This window comes from Glycine soja, chromosome 1 (genome assembly GCF_004193775.1).
Source record: "Glycine soja cultivar W05 chromosome 1, ASM419377v2, whole genome shotgun sequence".
NCBI classification, from domain to species: Eukaryota; Viridiplantae; Streptophyta; class Magnoliopsida; order Fabales; family Fabaceae; genus Glycine; species Glycine soja.
The window spans coordinates 11690322-11713608 of record NC_041002.1 but is presented as its reverse complement, the minus strand read 5'-3'; the positions used below and the strand labels follow the sequence as shown (position 1 = coordinate 11713608).

At 34.0% G+C, this 23287-nt stretch overlaps 3 non-coding genes across 3 annotated transcripts; all 3 read right to left on the bottom strand.

The window, feature by feature from the left end:
• Positions 1 to 15050: 15050 nt before the first annotated feature.
• LOC114368746 lies at positions 15051 to 15145 on the bottom strand. The gene has a single exon (XR_003657405.1). It is a non-coding gene; the product is annotated as a small nucleolar RNA snoR69Y (small nucleolar RNA).
• A 906-nt stretch (positions 15146 to 16051) lies between these two features.
• Positions 16052 to 16130, bottom strand: LOC114368721. Its single transcript, XR_003657395.1, has one exon. It is a non-coding gene; the product is annotated as a small nucleolar RNA R160 (small nucleolar RNA).
• Positions 16131 to 16399: 269 nt separating this feature from the next.
• Positions 16400 to 16482, bottom strand: LOC114368725. Its single transcript, XR_003657399.1, has one exon. It is a non-coding gene; the product is annotated as a small nucleolar RNA R160 (small nucleolar RNA).
• Between the last annotated feature and the right edge of the window lie 6805 nt (positions 16483 to 23287).

Sequence of the window (23287 nt, the reverse complement as noted above, 5' to 3'; positions counted from 1 at the left end):
GTTCCCTAAAACTGTGCTTAGCAAAATCAATGCCATTTGTAGATCGTTTCTCTGGACAGGTGGAAGCACTATCAGTAGAAAGAGTCCAATTGCCTGGGAAAAAGTTTGCAAACCTATTGGTAAAGGGGGTCTGAATGTGCTAGATTTAGAGATTTGGAATAGCATGTTTATGATGAAATTACTTTGGAATATTTGTGCGAAAACTGATGATTTATGGGTTCGTTGGATACACGCCTACTATTTGAAAAATGAGGATATGATGCATAGAATTGTCAAGGGATCAGACTCGGGTATATTTAAAACAATTCTTCTGCAAAGGGATAACATTGGGAACATGCAGAATGTTTGGAATGAGATGTTGCAATCAGGGAGATTCATTGGGAGTAAAGTGTATGGTAACCTGTTGCCTGCCACACCAAATGTAGTTTCGGCCAAGTTAATTCTCCACAATAGAGCAAGACCTCGTGCAATCTTTACATTATGGATGATCTGTCATGGGAATTTAGCCACAAAGGCCAGATTGCATCGGTTTGGAATGTTGAATAATAATCAATGTGTCTTTTGTACTGAGGTTGAAACCATTGATCATTTATTCTTTGATTGTTTTATGTTGAAGAAGTTCTGGGTTGGAATACTTCATTGGCTTGGTATCCATCATACTCCAAGAATTTGGAATGAGGAGATAAATTGGTTTTTGAATTGCTATGGAGGTAAAGGCTGGAAATCTGAACTTGTTAGATTAGCTTTGACAGAAACTGTGCATGAGCTTTGGCTCTTTAGAAATGACTCTTGTTTCAATCAAAGAGATGACAATAGGAATTGTATAGAAAGAATCATTAACAACATAGTGTATAGAGGGTGGTCTAGTCCTAAGCTTAGACCACATATAGCTTTATTGATGTTACAGTAAGGTAGGTTGTTTCTTGGTTGTGGGCTGGATCATTTGATCGCCTTGTTTTGTCTTGATTTTGGATTAATGAAAATTTCTTTGATTAAAAAAAAAAGAATAATTAATTTAAATTTAATAATTCATACAAATTATTTTAACTCTTTATCATTATCAAAATAATTATATAAAAATCAGTTCACCTTATGAAAATATTTTTAATTTTTTAATTTATTTTAGGCTTAAATAACATTTTTGTCCCTATAAAATAGGAGTTTTATTTTTATTTTAGTCCTTTAAATAACATTTTGTAGTGGTAATTGTAATTTGTTGGCACTTTTCCCTTCTTTTTTTTGCATCATCATTACAGCATTGATTGTTATTGCAAGTGACCATCTTCATAGGTACAAATGTCTTTCATAAACTTTTGATGCCTTTTTTTTGTTACAGATGCTTTTATAACTTGTTTTATGTGACTATTACTTTATATAAAATTAATGTTCACCATGAGTGAACCTTCTCGTTTGAAATTTAATACAATGATTCTTCTAGACAGTTTGGATTAATCATTGTATTGAATCTTGAATTGTTTGTTTGGACAATTTAGGAAGAGTCATTTTTTTTAGTAGATTCATACATATAGGTTAACTTTCTTTTCTTAAATTTGATGAAATTTCGGTATAGTGCATTTTACTTTGTTCTCCGAGTGCATACTTGATTGTGGTGGAATTCATGTCACCGCTTTCATGTCATGTACTTAGAGATCAATGCTGCTGAAATTTCGTCAAATCTAAGAAAAGAAAATTAACTTTTACGTATGAATCTACTATAAAAAGATGTCTTCTTAAATGAGATAGGGTCACACCTTCAATGAAAAAGGTGAGGTTTTCATGCATGGAATAAATTTGTGAGTATCATAGAGTTATTAATTAGATGGGTCAAAGTTGAATGAATGCAAGTCCTAAGAACCTTGTGTATAAGGAAGGTGTTGAATAGTTCTTGGAATTTGCCTCCGAAAGAAGTCGACCGGGTGAGGATGGAAAATATTTATGTCCTTGTATAAACTGTTTGAGTAGGAGACAACAAGTACTAGATGACATACGAGAACTCTTTCTGTGTGATGGGATTAAGAAGAATTATACGACATAGGTATGACATAGTGAATTGACAGATATGTAGAGGGGTCCCAAACTAAACCAATTGATGTAGAAATGTGAGATCGATTAGAGGACATGATTTGTGATCTTGGACAAGAGTATTTTCATCAAGCTCATGCCCCTATGTTTGATACATTGGAAAGTGATTCGAAGAAGCCTTTGTATCTAGGGTGCAAGAAGTCATTGACATTGTTTTCAGCGGTGTTAAGTCTGGTTAATGTGAAGGCCAGATATGGATGGAGTGACAAAAGTTTTACTTCACTACTTAAGGTAGTGTATGATATGCTTCCAGAAGAAAACAAGTTGCCAAAAAGTTACTATGAGGTGAAGATTTTGTGTCCAATGGGTATGGAGTATCAGAAAATTCGTGCATGCCCTAATGATTGCATACTGTACAAATATGAGTACAAAGAAATGCATAAATTCCCCAGGTGTAAGGTGTCACGGTACAAAGTGAATGATGATGACGAGTGTAGCTGTGACGAAAACACAAAGAAAGGCCCCCTAGCAAAGGTGTTATGATATCTTCCTATTACTCCAAGGTTTAAGCATTTATTTGTTAATGGAAATAACCCAAAAGACCTTACATGGAATGCAGATGGCAGAAACTACGATGGAATGCTCTGCCATCCTGTTGATTCTTCCTAATGGAAGAAGATTAATTATTTGTATCTGAATTTTGGCAAAGAAGCAATAAATGTTAGGCTTGGATTTTCCACTAATGGATTGAATCTCTATGGAAGTTTAAGCATTCAGCACAGTTTGTGGCCTATTTTGCTAGTAATTTATAACTTGCCTCCTTAGTTGTGCATGAAACAAAAATACATGATGTTGTCTATGATGATATTTGTCCCAAGACAACCAGGAAATGATATCAATATTTATCTCAATCCCTTGATTGAAGACTTAACAAAGTTGTGGGACGAGGGGGTTACCGTGTTTGATGGGTATTGAAATGAGACATTCAAGTTGTGTGCAATGCTATTTTGTACCATTAATGACTTTCTAGCATACAGAAATTTAAGTGGATACAATGTTATGGGCCATCATGCATGTCTTATCTATGAAGAAGAGACAAGCTACGTACAAGTAAAACATGGAAGAAAAATAGTATACACTCGACATCGACATTTTCTAAAACTTATCACTCTTACCGACGATTGAAAAAAGCTTTTAATGGAGGTTAAGAGCATGAAAGTGAGTCGCTACTGTTAACTAGTCAGCAAGTTCTTGAGCGGATTGAGGACATCAATACTATATTTGGAAACACCCAAAAAAAGCTGACAAGTAAAACTTGCATATGGAACAAGAGGTTGATTTTGTTTGATCTTCCATAATGGTCTGATCTAGATGTTAGACATTGTATCGATGTTATGCATGTGGACAAAAATGGGTGTGATAGTGTCATTGGCACGCTTCTTAACATTCAAGGCAAGACAAACGATGGTTTGAATACTCGTCAAGATCTAGCTGAGATGGGTATACGTGACTAGTTACATCCAATGTGTGATGGTAAGAAAATATACTTGCTTTTAGCATGTCATACTTTTTCAAGAAAGGAGAAGACAAGTTTCTGTCAATGTCTGTGTCATGTCAAAGTGCCACAAGAATACTCTTCAAATATTAAGAGCTTTGTGCAGTTGAAAGATTTGAAATTAGTTGGTTTAAAGTCTCATGATTGTCACGTCTTAATGCAACAATTATTAGTTGTGGCTATTCGAGACATTTTGCCTAATAAAGTGAGGCATGTCATAACTCGCCTGTACTTTTTATTCAATGTCATTTGTAGCAAAATCATTGACCTGTAAAGTTAAATGACTTGGAAAATGAAGTTGTTATTATTCTTGTGCCAATTGGAGATGTATTCTTCTAAAAACCGATGTTGTGGTGCATACGAAAACATCAATTTTTAGGAAAAATAATGTTGTTAAGTGTATCACAACATCGTTTTTTAGAAAAATCGATATTATTTTTTATATATTTTACATTTTTTTATTTATTGTTTGTTATACGACATCGATTTTCTTAAAAACCAATGTTGTGTAGTGTATGTTAACATTGATTTAATTAACGTTAGTGGTTTTAACATCGGTTAAAAATCAATGTTGAAAGTTTAAAATAACTGATGTTAAAAGCCTATTATCTAGTAGTGAATATTTTACAATAAATCTTACATTAAGTTCATGCTTTCATAAATTTCCCTACTTCATTTTATAAGAAAATAGTAATATCATATTAGATAAAAATAACATATTCAATAAGTTAGTGAAATAGTCTTATGTAAGCAAGAAGATTTCTTTTATGTTAAATTATAATAACAATAAATTAAAAAAATGCTCTAATAATTTAAATGTTAACATAGTTTTATGTAAATTATTTTTTCATGTGGGTTAAGTGTAAATTCCCTGACTTAATTTAATAATTGTTCATCCCAAGAGTTTGATTTAAAAATTAAGGTTTTCATTAGGCTAAAAAAATATAAATTGTAATTGTAATAAAAAATTATTTTTAAATGCATAAAAAATTTATATACTTGATAAAAAAAAGTTTGTTGTCCAAATTTATAAGATAATGTAAAATTTTAATAAATCATGCAAGATGCTCATGCCTTCATAAATTTTCCTGCTTCATTTCTTTAAAAAAATATTAATCCCATAGCATATTCAATAGATTAAATTTCTATTTATATTAATTATGATAATGATAAGTTAAAAAAATAATTTCACTCTCATAATTTAAATGATAATATAGTTTTAGGTAAATTGTTTCTTTTTTAAGTTAAGTGTAAATTTTTCAACATAATTTCATATATAACTTATGAAATAATAATAATAATATTAATGAAAAATGTTCAGGCAACATTTATATAAATGATCCAATGGAAAAATGTATACCGTTTCAGATATTTTTAAAAAATATTTTAAAAGAAGTAAATATTTTTAAGAGATAATAGCCAATAAATAAGGAGCAGATTTAAAATGGGCAGTTTTTCATTCATAAATAAAGGGTGATTTTAAGATCAAAATGACTTTTAAAATTAATAAAATAACAAACATCTAACATCAAAATGAGTTCCATAAAAAAAATTTAAATGAGTTTAAAATTAAAAAAATGAGCAATTTTAATTAACAAAACTCAAATCATATTACAATCATTCTTAGAAATTGGTTTATTGTTCATTGGTAGGTTTAAAATTTCAAAACGATGGACAGTTTTAAAAATTTGTTAATCAAAGATTAAAATAGATATTAACGCGGGTTGAAAATTGAATAAAAGAAAAAGAGAGGAGTCTGAAAAAAAATGGGAAAGTGGGATAAATAACTGCTGGTATTTAAAGAACAATTTCAAATTGGGTGGTATTAGGTTTCAAAACTTGTTTTAAAAAAAGACAGTTTTAACTTCTAATTAGAAATTGGTAAAACAAAATAAGAAGAAAAAGAAAAGGAGGAAATATGAAGGAAAAAAGTTGCAGGAGAAGGAAAAAAACTAATGTGTACTTTGGTTCTAATTCTTGGCTTTTGTGTGATGCAGGTTAACTAATTAGACATCAAAACATACTATTAAACAAAAAATACGAAAAGAAAAAAAAATCACAAATATAAATCATGCTAAATAATTGTCTACAACTATAGAACAGTTTTAAAATGGACGACTTTTTATTCATAAATAAAATGGTGACCAAGAAGCAAGAGCTGAGCGGCTAGTGGATGTAGATTTTTGTTCTCGTCCCCACATAAAAGAGAAACAAAGTTTAAGATTTAAATAAGTCTTAAAATTAATAAAAAAAATTAATTAAAATTTTCATATATGTAAAATCGTTTTCAAATTATTATCCTAACATTTATTTTCTTTTCTTTCAACCAAGTAACTGAAAAAAAAAAATATTTTGCTACATGTAGTTAGCACAATAAAATGTCAGATCAACACTTGACAAGAAACATCTAATAAGAGATAATAAAAAATGAAACCAAATTATTTTTAAATATTAGATTAAAAAAAAATGTTAGATAGTAATATAAAAACAGTTTATATTATAAATAATATAGGCAATTTAATTAAACCTAAATAAAATAACAATACAAAATCAAAATGAGTCATTTAAACAAATCAAAATGAGTTTTAAAATTAGAAAAGATGGACAGTTTTAATCAACAAAACTCAAATCGTATTACACTTATTCTTAAAAATTATTTTATTGTTAATTGGTAAATTTAAATATTCAAAAACAATAGACAATTTTAAAAATTTGTTAATCAAAGTTTAAAATAGAGATTATCACTAATTGGAGATAAGTATAAAAAAATAAAAAGAGACCAATAAAAAATGGGCAAATACGATAAATGACTACAGACATTTAAAGAAAAATTTCAAAATGGACCGTATTAAATTTTTAATTTTTTTTTAAAATGGACAGTTTTATCTTTTAAGAAAAGAATAAGAGATAATCGATTTTCTAAAATGTACCTGATTCCAATTCTTAGCTTTAGTGTGGTGACAAATGATTTTCTAAAATAATCATTTCTAGGCATAGCACTAGGGCGGGGTATTCCTCCGCTCTCTGTCCCCCGAACCTTATCTTGTTTCCCGTCCCCGCTTCTCGTGGTAGGGGTATTTTTCACCGGCTCCCCGCAGGGACCTGCAAGGATCCCGTTTTACACTAAACAATGTCAAAAATTATAAAAAAATATAATTTTTTGTTTTATCTTAATTTTTCAACAATAATAAATTTAAAGTTTAATTCTAAGTTTAAAACATGACTAAAAATACCAAAATAAATCAATAATAATAGTAATAAAATCACACAAGCATAGAAGCATCCAAGAAATATCCAAGTACACATTAATGTTACAGTATTACACAATAAAAACAATAAAACTAACATAACATTACAAGTCTTCATACAATAAATTAGCATCATCATACTGAATCATGTCTTCATACTTCCATCCAAGTGCAATAAAACATCTTCAACATCAAATCTACACAATGAAAAATACCTTTGCAAAGTAGGATACTTGACTCCAATGTTTATCCTATATCCCAAAATGTCAAGTTACTAATATTTGATTGATTAAACGATACAAGTTCCTCTAAGTATAAATCCAATTCAGATTTAACACAATCACCTTATTCTTGAACATATTTTAAAAAGTCAGAACTCCAATCAACCTTTCCATCATTATTATCCAAACCAGGCACTATTGAAGATGAAGTGGAAATAGAAGTAGTCCTCTTTTTCCTAGATTGATATTTAGAAACCAATCTTCTAATAATTTTGTCACCTTATTCAATTGATTTGTGTTTTCACTACTATACATGAGTGGGAAAAAATAATTTGGCAACTTCATTTTCAACCTAGGGTCCAAAATAATCTCCATTCATCCTAAGTTTCTTTTAACAAGGAATTCCATCTTCAATTTTCATGCCCTAATACTTCTCAAACTTGGGAATCATACTATTAGCCATACCTTGAATGGTGCTATTAGAAGAAAAAATCCATTCATTCAAAGCCAATCAAATTTCACACACTTTTGGAAAATAAACATTTGAAGTTGGATATTGTATACTAAAAAATAACTCAGTAACTTTATAAAAGATTTCCAACTTCTCACAAATTCCAGTTGCTATTTTCCAATCATCATCACTTGACAATGACTTATATTAAGACTCTCGTTGAGTCAAACGCTTGAAAACTTCAAGATATGACAATGCAGAAACAAACATTAAATAAGTTGAATTCCATCAAGTTCTACAATCCATCCTAAGTTTCTTTTAATAAGGAATTTCCAATTGTTCCCGTCTCAATAAATTTTTCTTCCCTCTTAGTGTTCCAACCCAAAAGGAAACATTATCCCTAATCTTCTCAATGGAATCATGGATAATTGACATTTCATCCTTCACAATCAAGTTTAAAATATGGGCACAACACCGCATATGGAAGTAAGTCCCTCCCAAAATAAATGAACTACGTCCAAACTTGAGAATTTTAGGATCAGTGCATCATTAGTACTACACTTATCAACAGTTATTGTAAATACCGTTCTATCTAGATTCCATTCAAAAAAATGTTCAATTATAATCTCTGCAAGAACTTTAGCAGTATGCGGTGCAGGAACATACATAAACTTAAAATAAAATAATTATTCATCTTAAAACCAAGTTCTATGAATACATGTTACTATAACTACACATATTACCAATTATATAAAATTAAAATCATAAAACTTTCAAGTGAATGATTATTTACCTCATAAATCGACTTTGTAAATTCCAATTGTTATCAATGAAATGGGTTATAATAGTCATATAACCTTTGTTTTGATTCGACGTAGTCCACATGTTTGTTGTTATAGCTATGCGACTTGAATTTTTTTGAATTAACTTCATAGTTTTGGTCCTTTCACTCTCATAGAACTTTAGTATATCTAGCTTCAATGTATTATGCGATATTACTTTGAACAAAGGTTGGACAACATTACAAAACCTTCGAAACCCAAATCATCTTTGTCAATTCCATCCTAACAACATCTTGATTAAAGGTATACTTTTCAACTAAAATAGATTCACCTCTATCTCCTACTGAAGATGATGATTGTTGAAGAGTTTTTAGTATTAAACTCAATGAATAAGTCAAACCAAAACATCACAATAACCTAACGACAAAACAAAGAATTAAAAATGAAACAGAAATAAATAAATAGATAAATAAAATAAAGGGAGAACATACAATAGAGGAAGAACAATTCAAAGTTGCAAAACCCAAAAATACACAATACAACTCGAAGAAGAAAAAGGTGCAACGAAGACTTCCACGAGTTCACGACTGAAACGTACAATGTAAAAGACGATGAAACAAACGATGAAAAAGGAACGGTGAAACGAACGGTGAAGAAGCGAAGAAGTGAAGACGGTGTGAAACGATGAAATGAACAATGAAGAATGAACAGTGAAAAGAACAGCGAAGAAATGAAGAGGATGAAAACGGTGTGAATCAGTTAAACGAACAATGAAGAATGAACAATGAAACGAATAGTGAAAAAGCAAAAGAGTGAAGAGGGTGAAGACGATAAAGAAGTGAAGTAAATAAGGAACGAAGGCCAAACAGTGAAAAAAAAAATCAAGAAACGAAATCTGAATATTTGATGCAACATTTTAAGATTTGAATAATATTTATGTTTTTATGACTTGTGAGATATTACTTATATATATATATATATATATATATATATATATATATATATGATAATTTTATTTTATATTTTTTTACTAATAAAGAATTGCAGAGAAAATTGCCATGCCTAATGATACGAACTAACAGAACAATAATCAATGTAGCAGTAAAACGATTATGAAAATATGAGGAAAGATAGCTTTATTGATGAAAAATGGAAACATGTACAGAGAATGGAATGTGTCAATCCCAAAATGGGCCCAGAGCTACGCTCCTATAGGATACTAGAATATCCTCTTCATTCCCTCTAGATCTAACTGCCAAATTCCCCCCATATTCTCTCTACTGACTGTTCCTTATATTGTGGAAACATACTGCCCCCCTCTTTCGTGCCACCTCATGATTGCTAACTAACTGAGCCTTAAATCCCTTTTTTACCCCTTTTGGAGTATACTTTCCAAACTCTGGAACCACTAGAGGTATGATGAATTAACTGTCCTGGTAATGATGAATTATTATCATTGTTTCTATCAATACTCCCCTCTTCAGCTGCAACCTTGTCCTCAAGGTTGAATTGAGGAAATTGACTTTTGAACATGACATAGTCCTCCCAAGTAGCTTCCTCTACTGTCTTCCCCTTCCCATGGATAAGTAATTGTTTCACCTCTTCACCCTGCTTCTGTACCCTCCTCACAGCCAGCACCGCTTCAGGTTCAAACTCCTCTTCCTGCTCTCCTGCCATAAGGTCTGGCAGCTCTTCATTCTCATGGTACTATCCCACGGCTCTTTTTAATAATGAAACATGAAACACAGGATGAACTCTGGAACTTGTTGGTAATCTCAATTTGTAGGCGACAGCTCCAATTCTCTCTGTAATAGGGTAAGGTCCATAGTATCTAGCAGCAAGTTTAGCATTAATTCGGGTAACCACAGAATTTTGCCTATGTGTTCTCAACTTAAGAAAGACCCATTCTCCTATTTCAAAACTCCTATCACTTCTCTTCTTATCAGCCTGAGCTTTCATTCTATCTTGTGCTCTGAGCAAATGGCTTCTCAACTGTCTGATTGCCTCATCCCGTTCTATTAAGTCCCTCTGTACTGCTTCAACCCTTGTTTCCCCTTGAACCCATCTACTCATCACAGGAGGAGGTCTACCATAGACTAGTTCAAAAGGGGTATACTCTGTAGTAGTATGAAATGACGTATTGAACCAGTATTCAGCCCAATGTAGCCATGACATCCAAGTCTTGGGCTGATCAGAGATGAAGCATCTAAGGTACGTCTCTAAACACCGGTTAACTACCTCTGTTTGGTCATCGGATTCCGGGTGATAGGACGAGCTCATCTTGAGTTGAGTTCCCTGGGCCTTAAACAATTCTCTCCAAAAATTACTCATGAAAATGGGATCTCTATCACTCACTATAGACATGGGTATCCCATGCAACTTGACTACTTCCTTACTAAAAATCTCAGCCAAACTTCTAGCAGTATACGGATGTTTAAGAGGAATGAAGTGACAATATTTAGACAACCTATCTACTACTACAAAAATGGCTTCATACCCCTTGGATTTCGGCAAGCCGATGATGAAATCCATAGAAATGTCTTCCCAAATGCGTTCAGGTATGGGCAAAGGCTGCAGCAAGCCCCCTGGTGAAGACGCTAAATATTTTTGCCTTTGGCACACATCACAACTTCTAACAAATTCCTGCACTACTCCCTTCATTCCCACCCAATAAACATTTGCCGCCAGCCTTCTATATGTCTTGTAGAAACACGAATGCGCTCCTTGTGGAGTACTATGGAACTCTTTCAATAATGTAGGAATCATGGCTGAATGTCTTGAAAGGACTAGTCTCCCATCATACAGTAAAACTCCCTGTTTGTAGACATATCCAAGTCGGGAAACTGGATCATGTGATAGTTCAGCTATTACTTTATGTAATTACTCATCATTCTGCACCTCCTCCTTCATTAATTGTGTCTGATCCCACTGCAGAAAAGAGGTAATACTCCTCAACTCCATTCCTTCGTGCATTCTGGACAAGGCATCCGCTCCTCTATTCAGTTTGCCTTGCTTATAAACAACCTCAAAGTCATAACCAAGTAGTTTTGCAGCCCAGTTTTGCTGCTCTGCAGTGGATATTCTCTGCTGCAACAGTTGCTTCAAGCTTTTTTGGTCAATGGACACAATAAATTTCCTGCCAATGAGGTAAGGTCTCCAATGTTGTATAGCCAAGCCCAATGCCATAAGCTCTTTCTCATATGCCGACTTGGACAGATTTCGTACTCCCAACGCCTTACTAAAGTAAGCTATCGATCGTTTGTCTTGCAATAAAATTGCCCCTATACCACTCCCAGAGGCATCACACTCAATTACAAATGTCTTACTAAAGTCAGGTAGAGCCAGGACAGGTGCTGTAGTGCGCTTCTCTTTCAATTCTTCAAAAGCTCTTTGAGTTTCATTCCCCCACTTAAACCCGTCTTTCTTTGTTAACTTCGTTAACGGTTTAGCTATCCTCCCATAGTCTTTGATAAATTTTCTGTAGTACCCAGTCAGCCCTAAGAAACCTCTAACTCCCTTCACATTCTTAGGTGTAGGCCATTGGGTCACACTGACTACCTTATTAGGATCCACAGCGACTCCCTCTTGGGATATGACATGCCCCAAATATTCAATGGTTTTCTGAGCAAATAAGCATTTTTTCTTGTTTGCTACTAATACATTGTCCTCTAAAACTTGCAACACAGTTTGTAAATGTTGCAAATGGGACTCCCAATCAGCACTGTATACTAAGATATCATCGAAGAACACCAACACGTATTTTCTAAGCATGGGTTTAAACACTTCGTTCATGAGGCTTTTGAATGTGGAGGGTGCATTCATAAGGCCAAAAGGCATTACTAGGAATTCATAGTGCCCCTCATGAGTACGAAAGGCTGTCTTGTATACATCTTCTTCTTTGACACTTACTTGATGATATCCCGATTTCAAGTCTAATTTGGAAAAGAATCTAGCACCGTGCAACTCGTCTAACAACTCTTCTATAACAGGTATTGGGAACTTATTCAGGATGGTTACCTTGTTTAAGGCCCTGTAATCTATGCACATTCACCACGAACTATCCTTCTTCTTCACCAATATTACCGGACTAGAGAAAGAGCTGGTGTTGTTCCTGATTATTCCTGTAGCCAGCATCTCTTTGATTTGTTTCTCAATCTCATCTTTGTGATGATGAGGATACCTATAGGGCCTTACATTCACCGGACTTGCTCCTTCGACTAGCTTAATGGTATGTTCCTTGTCTCTGATTGGAGGTAGCCCCTTAGGCTCTGCAAACACCGAAACAGAATTGTGTAATAATTGACCCAACCTTTCCTTCTGTAGTTGAGACAAATGGCTCTCTTTTGCTCCACTCTCCTGTTTCTCTATACTCCCTAACTTCTTCTCTCTCCACTGCTTAGGCTTCACCAAAATACTCTGCAGAGCCACCATGGTTTCTTTGGTGCTCCCTAAGCCCTGTAATGTAACCCACTCTTTATTACTCCAAAAACTCATGAGTTGCTTCTTCCAATTCATAATCATATATCCAAGAGTGTTCAGCCACTCTATTCCCAACACAACATCAATTCCCCCTAACTCAAACAGATGCATATCTGCTTGAATTCCGAATCCTCCAATCTTCAATTCCACCCCTCTGCAAACTCCTCGAGTCATGGTTTGAAACCCATCACCCAACCTGATTCGCATTTGTGAAGTCTCCTCCATGGGCCAATCCATCTTGCTTACCAACTTCTGAGAGATGAAGTTATGCGTCGCCCAGCTGTCTACCAACACCAGCACCGGAACTCCTTTGATCTCACCTTGGAAACGTATAACTTGGGGAGCGTGATTAGCCATCTGATCCAAATGCATCAGACTCATCTCTCCCATCTCATCGTCCTCCGCCTCATTCACTTCGATCGCCAGAACTTGGCCCTCTAACTCCTCTGTATCACTGTCATCAACAAGAAGGATCCGAAGGTGTTTATCGGGACATTGATGTGTAGGAGAGAAAGGCCCCTTACATTTGAAGCAAAGCCCCTTTTGTTTCCTATCTATCAATTCCTGATAAGATAAGTGTTGAAACCCACAATCACGAGGCCCATACCTTCTCTTATCGCCATGGGCCGCTCTTTCATCTCTAGGCCCAATAGGATTACTTTTAGAAACCCCATTCATTCCACCTTCTCTATTCTTCACTAAAACCCAATCTGAAAGTCCTCGACCCTCTCCATGAGTTCCGGGTCGGTGTGACCCGCTTCCAAATCTGAGCCCTCTCCTACTAGACGACCCATTTTCTCCACAGACCTCCTTCTCTACCGCACGCGTCACCTATAACAACCTTGCGCGACTCATTTCCCCCATAGCTATGAAACTGCGAACTCATCCTCTAATCTCCGCCTTCAACCCATGAAGAAAATACCCCAAAAATTGCTTATCAGGCAATTTCAGAATCTGAGCCACGATATACTCAAATTCGGTGATATATTCTTCCACCGTCCCACTCTGTTTAAGCCCTGTTAATTGTTCATATATGTCACTGTCGCCATGACCCCCATATCTGGCCAACAGTGATTCCTTCAACTTCTCCCACGACAAGCCTTCATCTTCTCCGACCAGAGAATTGAAGAAATGAATCGTAGCTCCCTCCATACATAACTGAGCTAGACTCACTTTCAACTCCGGTAGCGTCCCCTGAACACGAAAATACACCTCCGCACGTGAAATCCACCCAGCGGGATCTTCGCCGTTGAAGGACGGTAGCTCTACCTTTTTATGGATTGACAAAAATCTGACAATGCATCACGACTAAGGTTGTGAAGCCCGGATCCGGAGGAATTCCCCTTCCCACTCACACTACCTTCTCCTTCCAGCATCGCCTTCCCTAGACACCGCTCAAACATGGCCATGAGACTTTCATGGCTAGTCTTCACCGCATTCTGAACGTCTTTTAACGTCGACTTTACCTCCGACATCTCTCCTAACACCACTACCTTCGCATCCATCTTAACCTTCTTCGGGGGCATTCACTGGCTCCGATAATGATGAATCCGACAGGTCGGACCAGTTTGATACGAACTAACAGAACAATAATCAATGTAGCAGTAAAACAATTATGAAAATATGAGGAAAGATAGCTTTATTGTTGAAAAATGGAAACGTGTACAGAGAATGGAATGTGTCAATCCCAAAATGGGCCCAGAGCTACGCTCCTATAGGATACTAGAATATCCTCTTCATTCCCTCTAGATCTAACTGCCAAATTTCCCCCCTATGCCAAATTTCCCCCCTATTCTCTCTAATGATTGTTCCTTATATTGTGAAAACATACTGCCCCCCTCTTTCGTGCCATCTCATGATTGCTAACTAAATGAGTCTTAAATCCCATTTTTACCCCTTCTGGAGTATACTTTCCAAACTCTGGGACCACTAGAGGTATGATGAATTAACTGTCCTGGTAATGATGAATTATTATCATTGTTTCGATCACCTAATCATTTCTTTCAACAAATGAAAGAGAAATATGAATTGAAGGTTAAAGCGAATTGAAGTAATTATTTTTAATTATATTGGTAATTCTTTATAATTTCTTCAATTCAGTTACATATAATTATAATTTCACAAATTGCAGGTTAGAGCGGATTTGCTCTAACTTGATTAAAACGAGGCACACAACAAAAACGAATTGCAATTTCACATAACAGGTTCAAACAAAAATGGTCAAACTTGTTTTAAAAATATCACATTTCCGGCAATAGAACATTTAAATAAAATGTACATGAACTTTGAGAGGTGGTGCCTCAGACAAATATGAACAAATCTATTCCCAGACCTTGCAATGGTGAAGATCTCATAGAGCTGGGATTATATTTATCATCATTGACCACAAAATAAAAAGGCACAAGACAAGTAATTTGACGGACTTTAACTAACCCCAAGAACTTGAGATAGCCTCTCTCTCAAAACAGTGTCAAGCTTTCAAAAGAGAAAGTCACGGTAAATCAGGACAAAGTCATTGGAAGATGGCATCTTAAATTCTCAGAGTGCAAGATGTCATGAAAAAACAATTGTTGAACAAAAATTACTTGAGCACACTACTTCAATCATTGCAATAAAATTAACAACCATGCAGCTTCCTACATGTCCTGCCCTAATTCTATTTCACCTGCCAATTTATAAAGACAAATAAAGCAAGAAAAAACCAGGGAAGAAAGAATTTTTTTGTTGCACCATGCTCGTATAATCTGACAGATTGATGCAAATCAGATTAAAAAATTTGGTGTGCTTGTGTTCAGTTAATTCCTTTATTTCTTCAGTAGTAAGAGTCTCAACTGCCAGGAGATGAAAGACATTTATGCCCACATGAAATCACAAACTTTTTACATAAATTTCTTTTTAAAAAGATGAAAGTTTTAAAGCAACTTGTTCTTTGCTGTGGGTGTAAAGTGGCACTAACATAACTCTATCCTAAATCATTTATCAAAACAGGGTGCAAATGTAAATTTTAATAGATGAACATCTAACACAATCAATTAAATTTCCCAAGAACATCATGTTGATTGAAGTAATCTAAAACAAACTTAGGCTAATGTACACTATATACAAATCTGTTTGGAGAAGGACCCTAACGTAAACAATCAAAAGGGAAGTCAAATTCAAATGGAGAAAAGGGGAACGTAGTAACTGGTGATACATAACCGATTACTCCCATTAGAATTTGATTCCTCTTCATATCATGAAAAATAAAACCTCGGTGGAAAAAAAAACACAATTGATAATGGCAAATCCAGCAAAGCAATCCGAGAATTTTGAAGACCATTTGAAATTAGGAATCCACATCATATTCAGATATTAAGACCTCATCACTTTGCTCGTCATTCTATCAATTCCTTTCCTTGGTTTTTCCCCTTGTCTATAGAAACATTATAGCTGAAACAAAACCAGAATATTCACAGCATCAAAAGCTATATCTACCAAAAATAAATATTTTTTTGAACCAACATAATGCAGCAAACTCGGTACTAACCATCTAATACAAACAATAACACTTGAAACCCCCATAATCACACAAGCACAAAGGGAATAAAAAAGAACAAATAAATGAATCATTGAACCAACCCTAATTACAACAACAAAAGCAAAGCAATCAGAGAACTTTGAAGACCATATGAAACACAAGATATCCTCATCAGTTTCAGAAAAGTTTTGGCTTCATCATTTTGCTTTACTTATTCACTGGTATCAATCATTTTAACCACCCAGTACTGCGTAACAAAACAATTTCGCGGCAAAAAAATTGCAAATTGGGCGAATAAAACACACCCAAAAACATGAATTTTATTTGCCGTGGCTAGATTTAGCACCTGGACAACCTTAACTCGTGATTTCCTTGCAACTAAAACTAGAAGATGCAAGGGGCTACATGGTGCATCATATTAACAATCATTTGCTGAAAGACCTAATAAAAATTGAAAGAAAACAACATAGAAAAAAGGTAGAGAAAGGTCACCGCTGCAGCACAATTGGTTTTCATTTGCAAAGGCAGCGTCCTCATCTTTATACACGACGAGAGTACACATGGCCATTTAGGATTTAGGGTTAGGGTTTTAATTTTTGGTAGTGCTTTTGGGCTTTTTTTGGGCTAAACAAAAACAACTTTAGGCTTTTGCTTTCCGCACCACCTTTTTTTTCTTCCTGCACCCACAAACGACAAAAATACCCTTCTGTAACCCTAACTTCTCTTTCTCACTAACATCCTTCAAAGCCCCAGAAGAAATTAACTCAAATTTTGAAATTATCAGTATACATTATGATAAAAAATAAAAAAGTGACTTTGTTTTGTCTCTGCATACATCTTCATGCTTCATGCGATTTACTATTCTATCTTTGGTAGGGCATTTGAGAGGGAGAGAATAGATAAGTTTCATCGTGAGGGACCAGGGTTGAGTGTAAAGGGTAGTTAGGCCCCAACATATTTTAAATTCTGAATTCATTTTTTTATCATTATCTTTATCTTTTATTTTTATTATCTTATCTATTTTATCTTCTACATTTCTTATTTTTTACTTTAATCTCTTATCTCTTTAGTTTTTATATTATCTCCTAATCTTCTATTTTAAATTTCTTATCCTTCCTCTCTCTTACTTTCTTCAAATTTTACATTTAAATTTCTTATCTCTTGCTTGTAAATTGGGTTTGCATCAATCCAAGTACAAAGAAATTCAATGTGGATTCAATACTCGGACTTTCGAGTACTTTACTACTTTAGACAAATTGGTGCACTTACCAACGAGTTAACAAGTTTTTGGTGTCGTTGCCTTCGTACTTGGTTGTTTGCATATTCCAATTTTAAAGCAATCAAATTTATCTTTTAACTTTTTATTTTTATTTTTAAAAAAAAACTATTTTTCAATTTTTCTTTCTTCACTCTTATATTCATTTTTACAAAACAAAAAAATATATATTTTTTCTTGTGAGTCTATGCTTGTAGAGTGGAATCTCAGAAGAACTTGATCCATGGAAGATATTTTAAAGAGGTGGACTGAGCATCTTGAAAGCACATGATTAGGGGTTAGAGTCATCTATCATCTGTAAATTGTGATTTTTGTGGAGGAGAGCACTCAAAGAAAAATTCTTGGTGGGGACAAGAGTTACACCCTTACAATCAACATGAAGAAAAAAGACTTTCTAATCTAAAGAATGTGTTTATGCAATTCATGGAAACATCCAAAGCTAGCTTCAAATCCAATCAAAACTCAATTCAAAATCTCGAAAGTCAGGTTGGCAAGAGTTACTCCATGAAAAATTATAGGTGGGAGCAAGAGTTATAACCCTATAATCAATATGAAGAAGAAAGAATTTTTAATCTTGATAATTTGTTGATGCAACTCAAGGAAACATATGAATCTACTCAACACATAATTAAAAATCTAGAAATTCAAGTTGGTAAGCTAGCAAAAGAAGTGGCTAAATTTATGATCACAAGGGAAGAAAACTTTGTAGAGGTTGAAGCTCATGAGGAAAGTCTTGTAGAAGAGCATGATTCAAGATAAAAAAGATGAAGAAAAAAGTGAGGAGAGAACACAACAACAATGGGAGAAGTGCTCACAAGTAGAAATTCAACAAGAAAGTATTCTCCAAGTCAATATCCCTTCTCATCAATTGATTGTCAAGGAAGAAAGGCATGGAGAACATGACAAATCTCTAAGTGTCATTCTCTCCTTGATCACTAGCACTTCTCTTGCAATGATATGGAAGGCATTTTCAGGATACATGAGTTTCATGGAGTCTCTAGCTAAGAGGAAAAAAATGCAAGGAAGATGTGTTCTATGTGACCTTCATGCCACCTTGAAGGCATTGGACTCGTCAAGCTAATAACATTAAAGAAGTGCTTATTGGGAGGAAACCCATGATTTCTTACCTTATCTCTCTTTTAGTTAATTGCATTGTGTGTTTTTTAGGATAGTTGTGTTATTTCTTTTCTTTATTTTATTTTCATTTTATGCAGTTTAAATTCAACAATTTAATTCCAATAATTTTATTTCAGACATTGAATAAAAAAATTGCATGATAAAAACATAGGAAATCAGTAATTTTATGACTTGTTCTGGATGAATTGATAAATGAGATATACTATATACTGATAAGATGATTGTGAAAATTATGATTCTTGTGTGAGCAGGCATTATTGTGAGTGATGAAGTATGAATTGAAAGCATAAGAGTGAAGAGGTTAGCACGTCTAAACAAAAATCATGATATGTAAGCCGAGCACTTCATAAATGTCCGGTGAGATGTGCGAGCTTATAACTGTGAGAGAACGATTGTCCTTAATTTCCTGATTTTGCATGATTCTTAAACTGTTAAGTACATACATAAGGTGGAAATAATCAAGGGCTTGTTTTGATTTTCTTAGCCACTGAGCCAAATAGCCAACCTATTACTAGAATAAATCCCTTGCACCCTATTGAGCCTAATCTGAATAAATTGTCTTTGAAACCCAACTTGAATGAAATTAATAACTACCTTATCTTAGATTGTAGGAAAGCATGGGTTAAGACAAATTTACCCCTAATTTGGGGGAGGAGGATTCTTGGATGAAAATTTTTGTTTCAAGAACACTAATAACAACATACATCCAGAGTAAATTGCATTATGTGATCAGTTACTACAATACCAATGTAATTCAGTTTTTATAGTTTCTATTGCAAAAGAGAGAGAGAGAGGGAGAGAGAGAGAGTATGGTTCAAATAAAAAGCTGATAGCAACTATGTACCAAAGAAATTTTGTGTGTTGTTAAGAATTAAATACATGAAAGTTGGGGCTGTGAAATATAAAGCCATAGGTTATAAAAAAAATATGAGGTAGGTGCTCTCTTAGAACCTAACTTTGAATCTAAAGAAAAACCATAAGTTTCTTGTTAGCCTAGTCACGTTACAAGCCTAAAAAGCCCTTAGTGATCCACAATATAATGTATGATTACCTTAACTGAGAAGAAGTGCAAAGTTGGGAATATTAGTTCAGTTGGGGAAATTAAAAACACTCTTAGCCGAGACACTTGTACGCTGAGAGAAACACTAGCCTTGTGAGGAATGAAGTGTGGTAATTCTGCCTTGATGAAAGTTTTATTTGCTAACATTTTTCATCTCCATGTGCATTCCTTCATACTTCCATCACAAGAGCAAGACAAATGTGTAGAAGCAAAGTTTCATGGTGAATCAAAGGTGATTCAAAGGTGTTTTGATGATAACAATGATGATAACAAAAGATGATGACAAAAAGCTCAAAGATCAATCAAAGAACAACTCAAGCGAATCAAAGATCAATCAAAGAACAACTAGAGTGAATCAAGAACAATTCAAGAGTTCAAGATAAGAATAAAGAAGAATTCAAGACTCAAGAAGAAAGTTTAGAGTCAAGAATCAAGATTCAAGGTTCAAGATCTCAAGAATAAGATCAAGATTCAAGATTCAAGAATCAAGATAAGGCTTAATAGAGATCAGTATGAAAAGTTTTTCTCAAAAATTGAGTAGCACATGATTTTTTTCAAAACATGTTTACCAAAGAGTTTTTACTCTCTGGTAATCAATTACCAGATTGTTGTAATCGATTACCAGTAGCAAAATTGTTTTGAAAAAGTTTTTAAATTGAATTTAAAACGTTCCAATTAATTTCAAAAAGTTGTAATCGATTACAATGTTTTGGTAATCGATTACCAGTGCCTTTTGAATGTTGAAATTCAAATTCAAATGTGAAGAGTCACATCCTTTCACATAAAAGCCTTGTGTAATCAATTACACTGATTTGGTAATCGATTACCAGTGATTGTTTCTAAATAAATCAAAAGATGTAACTCTTCAAAAGGTTTTTGACTTTTTCAAATTGGTTTTAAGTTTTTCTAAAAGTTATAACTCTTCTAAATTGTCTTCTTGACCAGACATGAAGAGTCTATAAAAGCAAGGCTTTGTTTTGCATTTTCATTCATTCATTCAATCTTGAACACTTGTTTCATACAATCCTTTACATGCCTTGAATCTCTTTGAACTTCTTCTTCTTCTTTGTACCAAAAGCTTTCTAAAGTTTTTTGGTTTTCTAAACCTTGAAAACTTGTGTTATTCATCTTTTCATTCTCTTCTCCCTTTGCCAAAAAGAATTCGCCAAGGACTAACTGCCTGAATTCTTTTTGTGTCTCTCTTCTCCCTTTTCCAAAAGAACAAAGGACTAACCGCCTGAATTCTTTTGTGTCTCCCTTCTCCCTTGTCAAAGAATTCAAAACGACACAGTCTGAGAATTCTTTTGATTCTTCCCATTCCCTTATACAAAAGTGTTCAAAGGACTAACCACCTGAGAATTCTTTTGTATCCCCATTCACAAAGTATCAAAGGTTTAACAGCCTGAGATCTTTGTCTTAACACATTGGAGGGTACATCCTTTGTGGTACAAGTAGAGGGTACATCTACTTGAGTTTGACTGAGAACAAGAGAGGGTACATCTCTTGTGGATTAGTTGTAGTGGAGGGTACATCCACTTGGTTCAAAGAGAACAAAGGAGGGTACATCCCTTGTGGATCTTTGCTTGTAAAAGTATTTTTACAAGGTTGAAAGAAATCTCAAGGACCGCAGGTCACTTGGGGACTGGATGTAGGCACGGGTTGTTGCCGAACCAGTATAAAAACTCTTGTGTGTTTGTTTCCTTCTTCCCTACTCTTTTAATTTTCGCTGTGCATTTAATTTCTGCTTTTACTTTATGTTAAGTTTCTCTTCTACTCCTTATTCTCTTAACAACATAAGTAAAAGCCTTAGAAGATTAAATTTTTAATTAGTAAAGGTTTAGGAATAATTAATTCAACCCCCCTTTCTTAATTATTCTGAGGCCACTTGATCCAACAAGTGGTATCAGAGCAGGTTTCTTGTAGAAAGTTTAACCACTTCAAGATTAATGGCCTCTTTAGATTCTTTGTCTTTCAAAAGTATTTTCAGGAACAAGTTATTCCAAGATTATGATGAAGACCAAGTCAACTTGTGTCTCATGACAAAATATGATGAGAATAACAAAGAAGATTTTGTAAGGAAGAAATGGTACATAGACGATGGATGTTCCAAGCACATGATGGGTGATGTATCCAAATTCACAACTATTTCCCTTAAGAAAAGTGGACATGTTACATACGGAGACAACAACAAGGGAAAAATTATTGGAGTCGGTAAAATAGGTACGAGTTCTTCTACTCCTATTGAAAATGTGTTGCTTGTAGAAGGTTTGAAGCATAGTTTATTAAGTGTTAGTCAATTATGTGATTGAGGATATAAAGTATCTTTTGATTCTGAAAAATGTGTTATTAAGCATGAGCATGATAAAGATATTGAACATATAGGTTTTAGAGAAAATAATGTTTACATGATTGATCTAAAACAAAAATCTGAAAATGATAGATGCTTTTTAAGTAAAGATTGTGATCCATGGTTATGGCATAAAAGAATTGCTCATATTAACATGGATCATCTAAATAGACTAATTTCAAAAGATCTAGTTATTGGTTTGCCTAAATTAAAATTTGAAAAAGATAAGTTATGTGATGCATGCCAAAAAGGTAAACAAACAAAAGTATCTTTTAAATCTAAAAATATTGTTTCCACCACTCAACCATTGCAATTGTTACACATGGATTTGTTTGGACCATCTAGGGTTATGAGTTTTGGTGGAAGTTACTATGCATTAGTAATTGTTGATGATTATTCTAGGTATACTTGGACTTTATTTCTTACTCAAAAATGATGCATTTCATGCATTTAGAAGACTTGCCAAAGTTATTCAAAACAAAAAGAATCTCAAAATTATCTCCATCAGAAGTGATCATGGAGGTGAGTTTGAAAACAATGATTTTGAAATATTTTGTGATGAATATGGCATAGAACACTATTTTTCTGCACCTAGGACACCCCAACAAAATGGAGTAGTAGAAAGGAAAAATAGAGCCCTAGAAGAAATTGCTAGAACTCTTTTAAATGACACACCTCTTCCAAAATACTTTTGGGCAGAAGCGGTTAACACTGCATGTTATATTATGAACAGAGCCTTAATCAGACCCATTCTTAAGAAAACCCCATATGAACTTTTCAATAATAGAAAACCAAACATTGCACATTTACATGTTTTTGGATGTAAATGTTTTGTTCTAAACAATGGTAAAGAAAGCCTAGGAAAGTTTGATGCCAAGGCAGATGAAGGTATCTTCCTTGGGTATTCCTTACATAGTAAAGCATTTAGAATATACAACAAAAGAACCATGACAATTGAGGAATCAATACATGTTACTTTTGATGAAACTAATATCACTTCCTCGAGAAAGGAGTTTGTTGATGATATTGCAGATACTTTGGAAGATACTCAAAATGAAGAAAGAAATCTGAAAAGAAAGAGAGATGATGAAGACAAGAATGATCAAGATGACACAACACAAAAAAACAATGATCTTCCCAAAGAATGGAAAACTTCAAGAAATCATCCTCTTGACAACATCATCGGTGATAT